This window comes from Dipodomys ordii, unplaced genomic scaffold (assembly GCF_000151885.1).
Source record: "Dipodomys ordii isolate 6190 unplaced genomic scaffold, Dord_2.0 Scaffold10, whole genome shotgun sequence".
Classification (NCBI taxonomy): Eukaryota; Metazoa; Chordata; class Mammalia; order Rodentia; family Heteromyidae; genus Dipodomys; species Dipodomys ordii.
The window spans coordinates 25902984-25917216 of NW_012267226.1; the positions used below are offsets into that span (position 1 = coordinate 25902984).

The 14233-nt window shown below is 38.6% G+C and overlaps 1 protein-coding gene across 2 annotated transcripts in view; it reads left to right on the top strand.

The window, feature by feature from the left end:
* The window catches only part of Mtmr2 (myotubularin related protein 2), a 58561-nt gene that overhangs the window by 9180 nt on the left and 35148 nt on the right, over positions 1-14233 (top strand). The window contains exon 2 of one of the 2 annotated variants that reach the window (XM_013009664.1): positions 7983-8052. The exons of the other annotated variant lie outside the window; for it this stretch is intronic. The gene's annotated coding sequence lies outside the window, so the exon portion shown is untranslated. The remainder of the gene's footprint in view (positions 1-7982; positions 8053-14233) is intronic. 2 annotated transcript variants of the gene reach the window in all.

Below are 14233 nucleotides of genomic sequence, written 5' to 3' on the forward strand. Positions count from 1 at the left end.
TGCCCCGCGCCCCCTGCCCCGCGCCCCCTGCCCCGCGCCCCCTGCCCCGCCCTTCTCTCAGGTGTAACCTCTTAGGCGGGGCACAGGCCCCAGGTGTTTGCTTTTTCCTCACCGTGCAGCCCAGAGTCCAGGGACCCCTGGGCCGCGCTCACCCAGCCGGTGCCTGGCCTGTCAGCCGGGCTTCCCCGGAGGGTCTGAGAGGAGCGGTTTTAAAGTAGTAATTCAAGAGTGGTCTGCTGAATCAGGTCCGTGTCCATTAGAAGGGTTATTAGATAGCAAATGGCTGCGTGATTTCACACAATTCCTTTTTTTTCCGCTTCAGAAATTGCTTCGACTTCTCATTTATTTTGGGCTCTGCTAAGTCTTAGTGGTACTGTTGGTGTTCATCGAGGAACCTCATTCAAGTAGATTCTTCCTCTACATACACAGATACTTGTCCACTTTTTTGTCAGAGTCCTAATCAGGCCACCAAATTGTTGGTTTAATTGTGTTCTCTACTAGGCTATTAACTACTTGAGAGTAAGGACTACTCATATCTTTAGCACTTAACATAGATCCTGCTTGTCATAAGTGTCCAATAATAGTTGTTTTTCTTTTTTTTTTTTGGTCAGTCATGGGGCTTGAACTCTGGGCCTGGGCGCTGTCCCTCAGCTCTTCACCAAGGCCAGTGCTCTACCACTTGAGCCACAGCGCCACTTCCGGTTTTCTGGTGGTTTATTGGAGATAGGCGTTTCATTGTCTTTCCTGCCTGGGCTGGCTTTGAACCGCGATCCTCAGATCTCAGCCTCCTGATTCTAGGATTACAGGCGTGAGCCGCCGGCGCTTGGCTAGTTGTTTTACTTTGTAAAAGTAAGTTTTTCAGGAGAAATTTTGTGTGTGTGTGTTTGCTTATGTACATTGTACATGTTTCAAACATTTAAACTAGGAAATTTAGACATTGAAGGTTCATACCACCAACTGTAAAAATCATTTAGGAAACAAGTTGTACAATTATAATTTTTAAAGTTACAAATGGTAGTCATAGTTCAGAATAGAATATAGAGAAAGTCTCTGAAGCAATCTGTTCTCTCATTCAAGGGAGACAAGTTAGAAGCACAGGAGGCAGTGGGCTAGAAGTGATTACTGAGGTCTGCAGCTCCAGGGCTAGACAGTTTTGGCTTGTACATTTAATTTTCCTAGTTTGCAGTTTTCTCATCCTTACACAGGGCCTGTGGTCATCTCTTGTCTTAAAAATAAAATGAGCTGCTGGAGCAAGCACAAGCTTTTCTCATTTAGGCTGTCAACACAGGTGATTCTAATGCGCAGTAACATTTTAATGCTATCCTGTGTCCATGGAGAGGCCAACTTTAACCTTCCTTAGGCTAGGACAAGCAAAATCCTGACATTTGGAGTATCTCAGCCTTTTTACAGTACTGTCATCCTTACCTTTTATTTTTATGGTTTTTGTACAGAGGCTCAATTAGGTAATTGTCCTGTGGATATGTTATCTTTTGCCAAATAATAGTTAATACTAATGTTCAGTGTGTCACAAAAAGACATTTTGCATAATGGACATAAATGCTGAGTTTAACTCTAAGAGAAATTATGCAAAATAATATACATACCTTCTGTGAGAATATGGAATCTTTAGCTTTCTTCAGATTAGCAAAAAAATTTAGATTTATGACAAGTTGATAATATGCTGTTCTCTAGTTTCTTCAGGTACTTCTATTATGACATGAACTCAGTTGATATGTTTAAATGTTAGTTGATAATGTCTAAGGCCTTCTAAAAATATAAATCTGAAAAAAGAAAATGGCAATGCAAGTAGTTGCAGTGATGAGTAAAGTGATAGACTACTGATAGGCTGCTGGCAGTTCAGCTCCCTCATGAGACATGGGTTGTCTTGTGTCCTCATCAGTTCAGTTTCCTTTGATGTTATCATAAGACTGATGCCTTTGTCCTCATAGTTATGTCATCTCACATCCTTTAAAAAAAATGGTATTCTTTGGAGTTTTGGTTCTCTCTCCACTCTAGCAAATTGGTTAACAACTCCTGAATGCCTTGCTGTTTTTATCCTTCACAGGGAGGAGTGGGAAAGGGGGCATGAAAACTGTTTGGCTTCAGCAAATGATTTTATTCCTGTTACTGCTCTGATTCTTGATGCAAGTAGGACTATATGCAATACAGTTATTGCATAAATGGAGTTATTAATGTCGTTATTGCATAATGGGAGTTATTCTAAACCTAGACTTCATAACTGTAAGAAGCTAAACACCAAGATTTGGTACTATATTGGCAATATTTTTCATCTTAGTTTACTTTCTAGTTCTTCATGTGTGTACTATGACAGAGTACATTGTCTAGTTACTTTGTATATTTTTACTATGCATAACCTATTAGATACCTAGGGCCAGATATATTATTTGTAAACACTGTGGTATTCACCTAGTCTTACTGTTCCTGTTCAAGGGATAAAAAATTTCATTGAATTTGTCCTGAAGAGTTACAACCTCACATTCAAACACAAGTTAGTTTTATCTGAATCCTCTTGCATTATGAGTGGATTTTATTCCTTGTGTTATATCTCTGTGCCTAGTCCTGTCTATGTTGAATTTGTCCTCGAGAGTTACAACCTCACCTTCAAGGGTGTTAATTTTAGCTGAATCCTCTAGCATTATGAGTGGATTTTACTCCTTGCATTGTATCTCTGTTCCTAGTTCTGTCTATGTTGAGCTAATGTGCTCTTCACTCTTGCTATTCCTTACTCTGACTTCTTTTTCTCTTTTATCCCTTGCCAATCACTTTACTTTTTGTTTCTATTTGTCATCTAGGCTCTTGTTACTCTGGGCTCTGTTTATCCTACATTATTTTAATTTTATCAGCTGGTTCCTAGTTGATAATTTTATTAGTATTTTTGAGCCTCTTATATTTACTTGTAAGTTTCCGTTAAAAAAGAAAAAAAATCCCATGAAGTACCTTTGCTTAAGGTAGTTCTCAACAAATAGCAACTTTTTGTTTTGAGGCAGAATTTGCTCATGTAGTCCAGGCTGGCCCTGACCTCAGTTCTCCTACCTCATCCTCCTGAGTACTATTACAGGAGTGTACCATAGCCCCCGACCTAACTAATTGTAGTTTGAAGTTGCATGTTTGTTTATATAATCATTTGAAAAATAGCAAATCTTGAGGAGTTTATTTCTACCAACTTTGATTACTTACGTAGATGCCTGAAGAGGGAGAAGTTCTCATCTTTGCTTTCAGCTCCAAGGTCACTTAAAAGTGCTGTGTTCCAGGAAATCTACTTTGGGGAATTTCACTATTGGTGATGGATTTGTGTAGGGTTTTAAATTATTAACCATTCGCCTCTTGCCTCTTGCCCAGAATTAATGTGGAGAACTCTGGCTGTAGGACACTGTGAAGCTATCAGATTGCATCATTATTCGTAGCTTTCCTCAGACAATATCCATTATTTTGGATTTCACTATTCTTAGTACTCTTAAGTAACTTGTTGTTCTCTTAAGACCCAGTATTGTGGGGGTGGGGGTTTAGCCCAGCGGAAGGGTGCCCACCCGGCGTGCGCAAGGCCCTGTGTTCGGTCCTCAGCCCTAGAAAAAAAAAAAAGACCCAGTATTGTGAACTAATCAGGAAATCATGTCTAAATTATTCGGAAAGGACACTTAAAGACATACTACTCAGATGTAGTTAAGGTAATACTGAAGCTGAGATGGGTACCCTATGCTGTTCCTTACTGCATATGCTATTGTCCATAGCTTTCTGTTATGCAATCAGTAGTCCTCAGTGTGGTCCTCAGACCAGTGCCAACACTATCCCTTGAGAATGTGTTAAAATGTAAATCTTGGTCCCTGCTTCAGACTTGATGCAATTAAAAACCCTGGGTTAGAAGAGCTGCCACTTTAGCATGCCCTTCACACGGTCTTGATGCATGCTGAGGTTTGAGACCCGCTGCTTTGCATCTTTTGCTAGTTGATACTCATAGCTCCATCGACATTAAACAGACTAAATGAGGATTTATGTCAGAAATACTAACAGTCTGTTATCTAAGATAGGCATTTTTGTAAACAAGTCGACTGAACTAGTAGAAGGTAAATATAATCTCTTTTCAATTTATTATATCTGGTTTTTAAAGAAAAAAAATTGAGCTTTTTATTATCAACCATATGTAACACAAATCAAAAATGCAAGTTTTGGGCCTTTTCTTAAAAGTAGATACATTAGTGCTAACAGGCATTTTAGAGTATTAAATTCCAGAAGGCTATCACTGAACTAATAGAACCTGTATTGTAGCAGTGAGAAGGAAATAGATGGTTACAAATGTTCGGAAAGCAGTAAGTTTATTTTGGAAAAGTACCAAATGAATGCGATTGTTTTCAAAACCATCAGGGCCAAAGATTACATGTGATTTGGAATTTTGACTTGTAAAAATTTTCCAGGTTTTAGTGTGGAATATTTTCCATTTTTAGGGAAGTAGCTTTGAATATGTAAAATACATCTTTCTGGTTTAAAAGTGGGTATAATTTTAATAACTCTTAAAAGAAATGATAGTTACAGATAGGGAATTACTGGGCTCTTCCACAGGAAGTCAGATTAAACATGGAACTTTTAAAAGAAAGATTAGATTGATACAAAGTTACTAAACTGAATGGGAGTATGGAAGAGGTCCTCTTAGTGAAAATAGTAACTTCAGCTCCCTTTCCCATGACCTTACTGCAAATAGTGAATTGTGCTTTTCTCTCCTATTGAGGGTCTGTGTATGTGTCAGTGCTATCTTATGTCTTGTGCTTATCTCCTTCTTAATCTAGATTAAGTAATGGCAAATGCTACCTTAAAAAATGAGCTTTATGCTTTACTATATATAAACCTCAAAAAATCCAAAATATGGATATTTGGGAAAGCATTTCTTCTTTATCAGTTAGGTTTCATTTCGTGTGTGTCTGTGTGTGATTCTGGGGTTGATCTCAGGGCCTTGCACCTCCTAAGGTAGGTGAGCTCTTGACTCCTGAGCTGCACTCCATTTCCCAAGGTTGGGTTTTAGATTTAGCAGAGTGTAGCAGAAAATAGAGACTAGCCAAGGTCTACAAAAAGATGTTTTTCCCTCCAAAACCCCAGACATAGTTGTACAGAGTTGAGGTGCGTCTGAGTGTGAAAGGTCTAGAGTCTGATTTCTGAGCTACCTCAGGAACCCACGTTGCTGTTGGAGCTGTTGGAGCAATTGCATTTTTAAGAAGGAGAAGGGTCTAATCCCTCTCCTTATGGAGTGCATTTTTTGGTAGTCATGGATTATATCCAGTTGGCTATGACCATGGCTAGCTCCTAGGGAGTCAAGATTTCGTAGTTCTTCCTTGTGCTAAGCTAAAATTTAGAGCTTGATGTCCCTGAGGAGTAGGAAGTGGGTAGTGGAGACAATTGGCTACTTCTCCCATAGCATACAAAGGAATCACTCAAAAGCCAGAGACACTCCACATTTGAACTTTAACTGTTACACAGCCTCAGAGACACTTCTTCAGAGACACTTGGATTGATCAGTGTAGGGATCATAATAGAACGTGTGTCTCCAGGTGGACGTGATGCACTGTAGCAAACCAAAAATGAAATCTGCCTCGGACACTTCAAAGTCTTCAGTTAAACAGTTAAAAAAGAAAATACTAGCTCTGGGGCTTGAACTCAGCGTAGGGCCCTAAACCCTACCTCTTTCAAAACTTAAAACTTAACTTTTCCAAAACTTATTCTCTGTCACTTGAGCCACATCCCTTAATGTACTTACTTTTTATATATTACTTTTTTGGGCCTGATTTTTACAATCCTAAATCTAGGTTCACAAAAATTAAAGTGATACATTTGATACATTGCTAGCTCATTATGTGACAAAATCAAAGAAAGATCAACTGTGTGTGCTATTTCATTTGCAGAGCTCAGGGAATTGTGTGATTAAGTAGTGGTGGTAAGGAGGTTTATGGTCTACTTTGTTTATTCCTGTCCAGGTTGGTGTCCATGTCTAAACCACATATACCCACATATATGTGGATATATATCCATGTCTAAACCACATATATCTCCTCCTACAATATCACTCTAGCTTTGGCTGAGATATTTTTTCTTGTTCCATTGCTAAGTGTATTGTCTCCATACGAGAAATAGAGTTGTTTGAGGTCATGTTAGTTTGTGAATACTTTTGCCATTATTTTGTTTATTTTTATGTCTTTGACTTAAACATTTAGTGAAAATCAAGAGAAGTTGGTGTTATATGCATTCTCTTGCTTGCTTGCTTGCTTGCTTTTTTGGTCGGTCATGGGGCCTGAACTCTGGGCCTGGGCACTGTTCCTCAACTCTTTAGCTCAAGGCACACGCTCTACCACTTGAGCCACAGCGCCACTTCTGGCTTTTTCTGCTTATGTGGTGCTGAGGCATCGAACCCAGGGCCTCATGCATGCAAGGCAAGCACTCTACCACCGAGCCACCTTCCCAACCCTTGTATGCATTCTTGTGTTACTCAATTAAAATGTTTTTCTTTGGTGCCTGCTTGTGCTTGAACCTTGGAGCCTGGGCACTGTCTCTGAGCTCTCTTGCTCAAGGCTAGCACTCTACCACTTTAGGCACAGTTCCAGTTTTGGCGTGTGCATATGCACACACACGTCTGGGTGTGTGGGGGGGGCGGAGGAGGTGTAATGGAGAGGGAGAGGGGACTTTTCTGACCAGGCTGGCTTTGAATCATGATTCTCAGTTATCAGCCTCCTAAGTAGCTAAGATTACAGGCACAAGCCACATGTGTCTGGCTTAATTAACAGTATTTTAAGCATGTAATTTCTGTGTGGTAACTAGGATTGAACCTAGGGTCTCTCAGAAGTTAGACAAGTCTTCTACTTCCTTTTGTGTTTGGTTTTCTGAGATAGACTGCTAACTCCACCCCTACTGCCCTCAACCTTCCCATTTCCTGCTTCTTCCCAAACAGTCGGGATTACAAGTATGCACTACCCTGCCCAACTGGGGTATATAATTTCAAATGTCAGAAAGTTAGTCAGAAAGTAAGTATAGTAGATAATATCTTCCAGTCAGTATGACATTTAATCAAGAGGCTGAGAGCATGTTATAGGCATAACTAACAAATATATCTATCACTCATAAGCAGACTTTATCTGATAGCAGCAAATGAGCAGTTATTGCAATAGAGTTTTGTCAGGAGTTTGTGCATTATTAGAAAACAAAAAAGGATAGCTCATAGTGAACTGCCAATTATAATACTTTTCTTGATCTTAGCCAAGATGTCAGCAAAACAAAAAACAAAATTTTGCTATTAGGAAATATTCTTCCATTAAACCAAAGGCAGTAACTATAAGTGAAAATAAGAACACCTGAGATAAAGCTTGCGTTCTAAGTGATAGATAATAATTAATGACAAGTGTGAGTAATGAATAAAATGTAAATGTAATAAAGTATAATAGCACTTAACATTTAATGTATGCTTACTGTGTGCTGGACAAAATATCTTCATATATTGTCTCATGTGATCTTCACAACTGCATAACGTAGTAGGAGTGATTTTTCCATTGTATAGATAAAGCTGAAGATCAGAATGAACCATAGTCTGTGGGACTTCATGGTCTGTGTTCTATAAAGATTTTACCAGGCTCGAAGGATACCGCTGTGGTGAAAGCAGGGAGACAAGGTCCCTGGTTGTGGCAAGGACCCTCTCCTGACAGGGTGCCATTTTGTTGGGGGAGATGAAAGTATGTACTGCTTTTGCATGTTGAATCTTCCTATGTTTGGAGAGAGTTTTCTCTAGCTTTGAATGTTGTGTTTTTTTTTTTTCCAGCTAGAAAGCAGAATGTTTTTTCTTCACCTGATTAAAAAAAAAAAGAGCAGTGTTACATTTTGATGATCCAAGTTATGAAGTAAATCAAAGCTTGTACCATCTCTTCTGCCCCCATATAGTTATTGAGTTCATTAAATATCTGAATTCCCCTAAGTTCCTTTGTGTTTGTTTACAGTTAATGTGTTAAGAGCCATGACATTTGAAGATCATCTGAAGTGAAGATAAAACATCTCAAAAATTATAATGTAAGTGAATGGGAAAATGCAAAAAAGTGGATAGAAATTAATATTGTCAACAGTATCTCTGGAAACCATATATAATCAATCCCAAATGGGTGCTTCAGCTAGGCACCAGTTGCTAACGCCTGGAATCCTAGCTACTCAGGAACCTGAGATCTCAGGATTGTGGTTCAAAGCCAGTGCTAGCAGGAAAATGTGAGACTCTTACATCCAATTAACCACCACAAAGCTGAAGTGGAGCGGTAGCTCAAGCGGTACAGCATTAGCCTTGAGCATTTTTGCTCAGGGACAGCATCCCAGCTTTGAGTTCAAACCCCAGGACTGGGATCCCCCCAAATTAAGTAACTTCAGACTTTTATTCTCCATTCAGAATCCCAGTCCTGAAAATGCTATGTTCTCTTACACCTGAGGAAAACAGTCATTAAGCTTTAGTCATCCACTACTTTTCCTTAGAACCTCTTTTGGTGTCCATGTTTTATTTTTTTTTTCCTTTTCTTCTTTTGCGCTTGACATTGGACAAGAAGATGGCAACAAAAGTTTTAGAAGTAGAGATGTGGCTCTAGTAGTAGACCACTATTAATCTTGAGTTTTGAAGCTGAAGGACAGCACCAGCACCCAGGCCCAGAATTCAAGCTCTAGAAACACACACACACACACACACACTCTTGAACTATGTGGATGTAAACTGTTGCGTGATGTACTGCATCACTATGTTCTTCTAGGTTGTGAGCACACACACACACACACACTCTTGAACTATGTGGATGTAAACTGTTGCGTGATGTACTGCATTACTATGTTCTTCTAGGTTGTGAGTCCATAGTTCTGAGCCTGCTTTTTCTTTATGATTCTGGATGAGCACTTGTGTTTTCTGAGCCTTCGTTTTCTTACTAGAAAATGGGGGAAATGGTAATCTGCCGCCCTGCATTTGTGAGAGACTGGAAATGATGATGGATAATGACAGAATAGCCAGTGTGCTGTACAGGGTGTACATGTTCTAGACGTTGTTGGAGTATTTTAGTTGCATTAATATAGCAGTTTTTCCAGGCATAGGAAGTGTCATCCCCACTGCACAGATAAGGCAGCCAAGGCACAGAGAGGTTAATAACCTCAAGGTTGTCCAAGGCACCGCCACCAGAATTCAGCTCTGGACTGTCTAGCTCCAGAATTGGTAGTTTATATGGAAAATGATGTGAGAGCGCTCTGACATTTTGTGGATGGTTACAGTGCAAAGCATCATTGATTTGTGCAGAGAAATTATATCTCGTTACATTGAAAGGGTAGTGCTATATGTAACATAGTAATATTTTTTCTTGTCTTGGGAAACTAATGGTTATATGATTGATTGAAATAATTTAGATTTGCATAATGGAATGAGAATAATACTTAAGAGCTCATTTTTTCAAGACATAAATTCCCCTGTGTTTTCTAATATGTGCCCAGATTGAAGTGTTGCTGGGTGAGTATTGGCTGGCTGAATGAATTAATTACCTACTCATTTTAGAGTTTCTACCTTTATACTGGGACAAAATACTGTTTCTGACTACTGTGCTTTGAGCTCTTAATAATTTGGTCAATTTTCAGTTTATTCCAGTGTTTCTCATAGTTAACCAATATATAAAGAAATTTTACTTCTAAGCTACTTGTGAACTCATAGAAGTTTTAGTTTAAGTCTTAAAGCTTAAAACTGTCCTCTGAGTTTGAATCTTGAGTTTCGAATGGATTCTGAAAAGCTGTTTGTTTTCTCATTTCCTGAAATTCATTTCAGTAAATATTACATGATCAGGGGCACTGGGGCACTGTGCCTTGGTGTACCTTCCTTAAAAAGTAAAGAGCATCCTCCTTTGGTCCCACTACGAATCTGAGAAGCTCTTTACAGAGTGCTATGGTTTTTGGAAATTGGTGCTAGACTTGTTCCTCTTGCTCCTTTAAGCCCTCACTATATTTGACTAGAATAATTTGGTTTTTGCCAGCTTTATTTAAATTGCAGATAAAAATCTTTGGAGAAACAATATTTTGAAGAAAATACTTTTATAATCTATTCCTGTACAAACTGTCCAGACTTGTTCCTGGTGTTATCAAATAATATACCCTGATTTTTAGTTGAGAAAACGTAATTGATGTGACAAATTTAACTATCCTGGTCATGTGTACCTAATAACTTGGGTTTTTCCAGAACAACTGTTAGCAAGCAGCAGTTCAAAGATTTAGATTTTATTTCTCTAAAGAATATAGAGTGTAGCCTCTCATTTATATCAGTCAGATGCTGTGACAATCGGATTCTTTATACTCTCATGTCCTATAGATAGGTTAAATTAAAAAATGAAACTGACACAGCATTTTTTAAAAAGATGCAGATTAGTTTTAGTGAATTTTTTTTTAGAGATTTTGCAAATATTCTGACAATGACTCTTGTGTTCCCAATGCATTATACACATACAGGCCTTTCATTTTTTAAATCAAACTTTCAACAAAATGACTGATAGCTCAAGCTTCTGACACTGTAGTCCATTGTGTAAATACTGAGCAAAATTTGCATTCCTAGAAAAGCTTGTTTACAGTTAGAATACAGAAGGCATCCTTTAATGCATCAGGCAAACTCGTGTAACCTTTAGGACATTGGTTACCAAAAAATGCTTTTAAAACGTACCCTTTCTTGTCATGGTGTACTGAAAAATGGAATCAGTGATGAGAGGAATGGCTTAAATGAGACAAGTGCTTCAGAGCTTGCTTCTGTGTGCACTGCATAGATGGGAGCGTAAAAAACTGTGCCCAGGCCTGCTCTAGACCCATTGTTTTCTAGGGTAACAAAAAGCTTGGTGACTTCTAACTTCCCAGGATAGCTTGACTTTGAAATGTTTAACTGCATTTCTAATTGTCAAAAATACTTTTTCAGAAATACTTTGATGAGATACATGACTTTTCTTTGAATTTTGGTGTTCAGTGAAGAGAAGAGAAAGATAAACATGTTTATCTTGTTTTATGTGGATTTTGTTTTCTATTCATATTGTCAAGTATCTCCAAGTGAGGGTTGACTGATACTGACACAGTAATGATAAATTTGGTTAGTCTCTACAAGCCAGTGTGGACAGTGGAAATTCTGGTGGTTGAGTTGGCTGACTTAGGCTTGAATACATTGAGTGAACTAAGAAGTACCCTGGTATGTTTATGCATAACTTTTAGGGACAAATGGCTTTGTTTCCCTTAGAATTTACAAATGGACTTTCTTGTAAAATGAAGAGTGACATGGGAATATTTGTGGATACTATCTAGTGCTAGTGTCTGGAGATGGGTTTCTCTCTTTGTAGAAATAACAGGGATTTTTTTCATAGTACTTGTATAAAAATTCATTTCGTTAGATGTACCCTGTGTGTATAGTTGAATGTATGGTTGCCTGCACGCACATGCCCGCGTGCACCTGTCCTGGGGCTTGAATTCAGGGCCTGGACATTGTCCCTGAAATTTTTTTGCTCAAAGTTAGCACTCTACCACTTGAGCTACACCTCCACTTTTGGCTTTTTGGCAGTTAATTGAAGATAAGAATCTCGTAGACTTTCCTGCCTGGGCTGGCTTCAAACTGTGATCCTCAGATCTCAGTCTCCTGAGTAGTTATCATTACAGGCCATTGGCTCCTGGCATAGATGTGCTTTTTAAATGGTCTTATCCCAATTCTCAGCAACAAATGCAGCTGGGAAAAAAATTAAATAAAAAATAAAAGTGTACTTTCTTATTAGTTATTTCCAGTGACTAATATCTATAATTCAGTTAATCTAAGAGGTGCATTTTGGAATTGATGCTTGGCATCGGGACTTGGGTGAAGAATTGCTCTGAAGATAGTGGCATGGGAAAAGAGTATTGTGTCATAACAATGGCAGACCAGTAAATGTGTGGGAGTGACTAAGAGTCAGATGATGGGATTTCTGTTTTGTTCTCATGGTGGAAAGAAAAATGTGTCACTCTGGTGAGATAATGGCTGGACTTTGGGAGAGCAGAGGATGACCCGTGCTGGGCTGTACTGTGAGTCTTCTTTTACTAGAAACCTAAATTCTGTTTGTGAATAGGTATGTCTATGCTTGTATTCATTTGGCTATTTTCTGGACCCAGAAATTAGTATTTAAATATAAATGACTTCATTCTTTTTACTTATGAACTGGGAAAAAACGTAACAGAATTATGGCTCAGAAGGGTGAATCTTAGAATAATTTCCATTTGTGAAGGTCATGAGACTGCATATTTGTAATCATGCAATCTTACTCCTTTTGAGAGTTGATCATCTGAATTTAGTAAGTTAGCCTATAATTGCAGCTTTATTCTCAGATATTTTGAGCTTTGGGGAAAAGAAATCTGTAGATACATACATGTAAAGAGTAGTTGATATCAGCCAGGTGCCAGTGCTCACTCCTGTAATCCTAGCTACTGAGGAGGCTGAGATCTGAGGATCATGGTTCAAAGCCAGCCCGGGCAGGAAAGTCCGTGAGACTCTTATCTCCAATGAACCACTAAAAAAAACAGAAGTGGTGCTGTGGCTTAAGTGGTAGAGCGCTTGCTTTGAGCTGAAAAGCCAAGGGACAGAGCTCAGGCCCAGGGTTCAAGCCCCATGACTGACAAAAAAAGAGTAATTGATGTCATTAATAGAATAATGTCATTGATATCATTCTAGAATGCTGGTTATATTCTGACCATCATTATTGTTTTTTAAATTTTTTATTGTTATTATGAAGGTGATATACAGAGAGGTTATAGTTATGTAAGTCAGGTAAAGTGCACATTTCAGTGTTTTTGAGAAAGTATCTTCTCTATATTTCACTGCTTTCTAAGGTATATGTTTTGTTTACAAGTATTTTTGACATATTCAATGCTCTTGAGGGTAAAAGTTGTCTTGCTCGTCTTAGAGATACTTTCTGTTGCCTCACCGTTTCTATACGCACAAAGTATACAGAATTCTCCACTCCTTTGATCTTAATTATTTGCAGGCTATTTAGTGCCCAGAAACTTAGTTTGTTTATGACTTTGATATTTGAGCATAGTCGTTATGTGGGGTTATTTATTTACTTTTGTATTTCTGTTAAAAGGAAATACAGGAACAGAAGGGAATTACAATTATAATTTTATTTCATAACTTTGGTCAATGGTTTGGATAGAAATTCCAATACTAATTGGGACACATTTTTATGGTGCAGCATTTATATGAGGGGCCTTGCACTGGGAACGTTTATGCAGTGTAACTAAGAAAGTCATGGAGTCCAGTTCTCAGATGGAGCAATAGGAAACAAGCTTGCTAGAGTGAATTGTGAACTACAAGTACATGCATCAGTGGGGCAAGAGTGCTGGAAGACCACCCTCACTATAGAAAGCCTTGCTGGGGAGATACCTTTTGCTCTTTGTGAGGTCAAGCGTGGGGCAGTAGCTTCATTCTCCAAGGCTTAGCACCATCATTACTTCAGGATGCTGCCCATCTCCCCCTCCAGCCTCCAGCTCTTGTTCAGTAGTAGTAGCGGTACATAATAGAATATACTGCCTACCTCTTCTTCTAGTCGTCACTTCTTTTTCACAGACAACAGCATGGGTTATTTACACTTTTGGGCTATTGTAAATAATATTGATGCACATATTTAAATATGACTGATGTTTCGTAGAGGTCTGTTCTCATGTCTCTTGGGTATCCAGGAGTGGAACTTCAAGGCAGTGCAGTAGCTGTGTGTGCATTATCTATTGAACTATTGCTGAACTGTTTTACCATTTCACCTGATAGTATAGATGGATGGCATTTAATCAGAAGTTAGCTACAAAACTAAGAAAAAAAAAAAGCAAACATTCTCAATTGATCAGTTTTCTTTGCTTACATTAGAAATCTGGATAGTGCAATTTCTCATGACGTTTTATCATTTAGATTCTTGAATGCAAACCAAGTTACTACTTCCATTTTTTTATTCACTTCCCTTCTCTCCTAAGAAATAGCATCCTGCTTATTTGTGGGAGGAGGTGATTTTCATGTTGTAATTTAATCATTTTATAGATAAGTTTTTAATGAACAAGTTTATTTATTTATTTGGGTCCGGTCGTGGGGCCTGAACTCTGGGCCTGGGCACTGTCCCTCAGCTCTTCAGCTCAAGGCTAGCGCTCTACCACTTGAGCCACAGCACCACTTCCGGGTTTTTTCTTTTTGCTTATGTGGTGCTGAGGAATC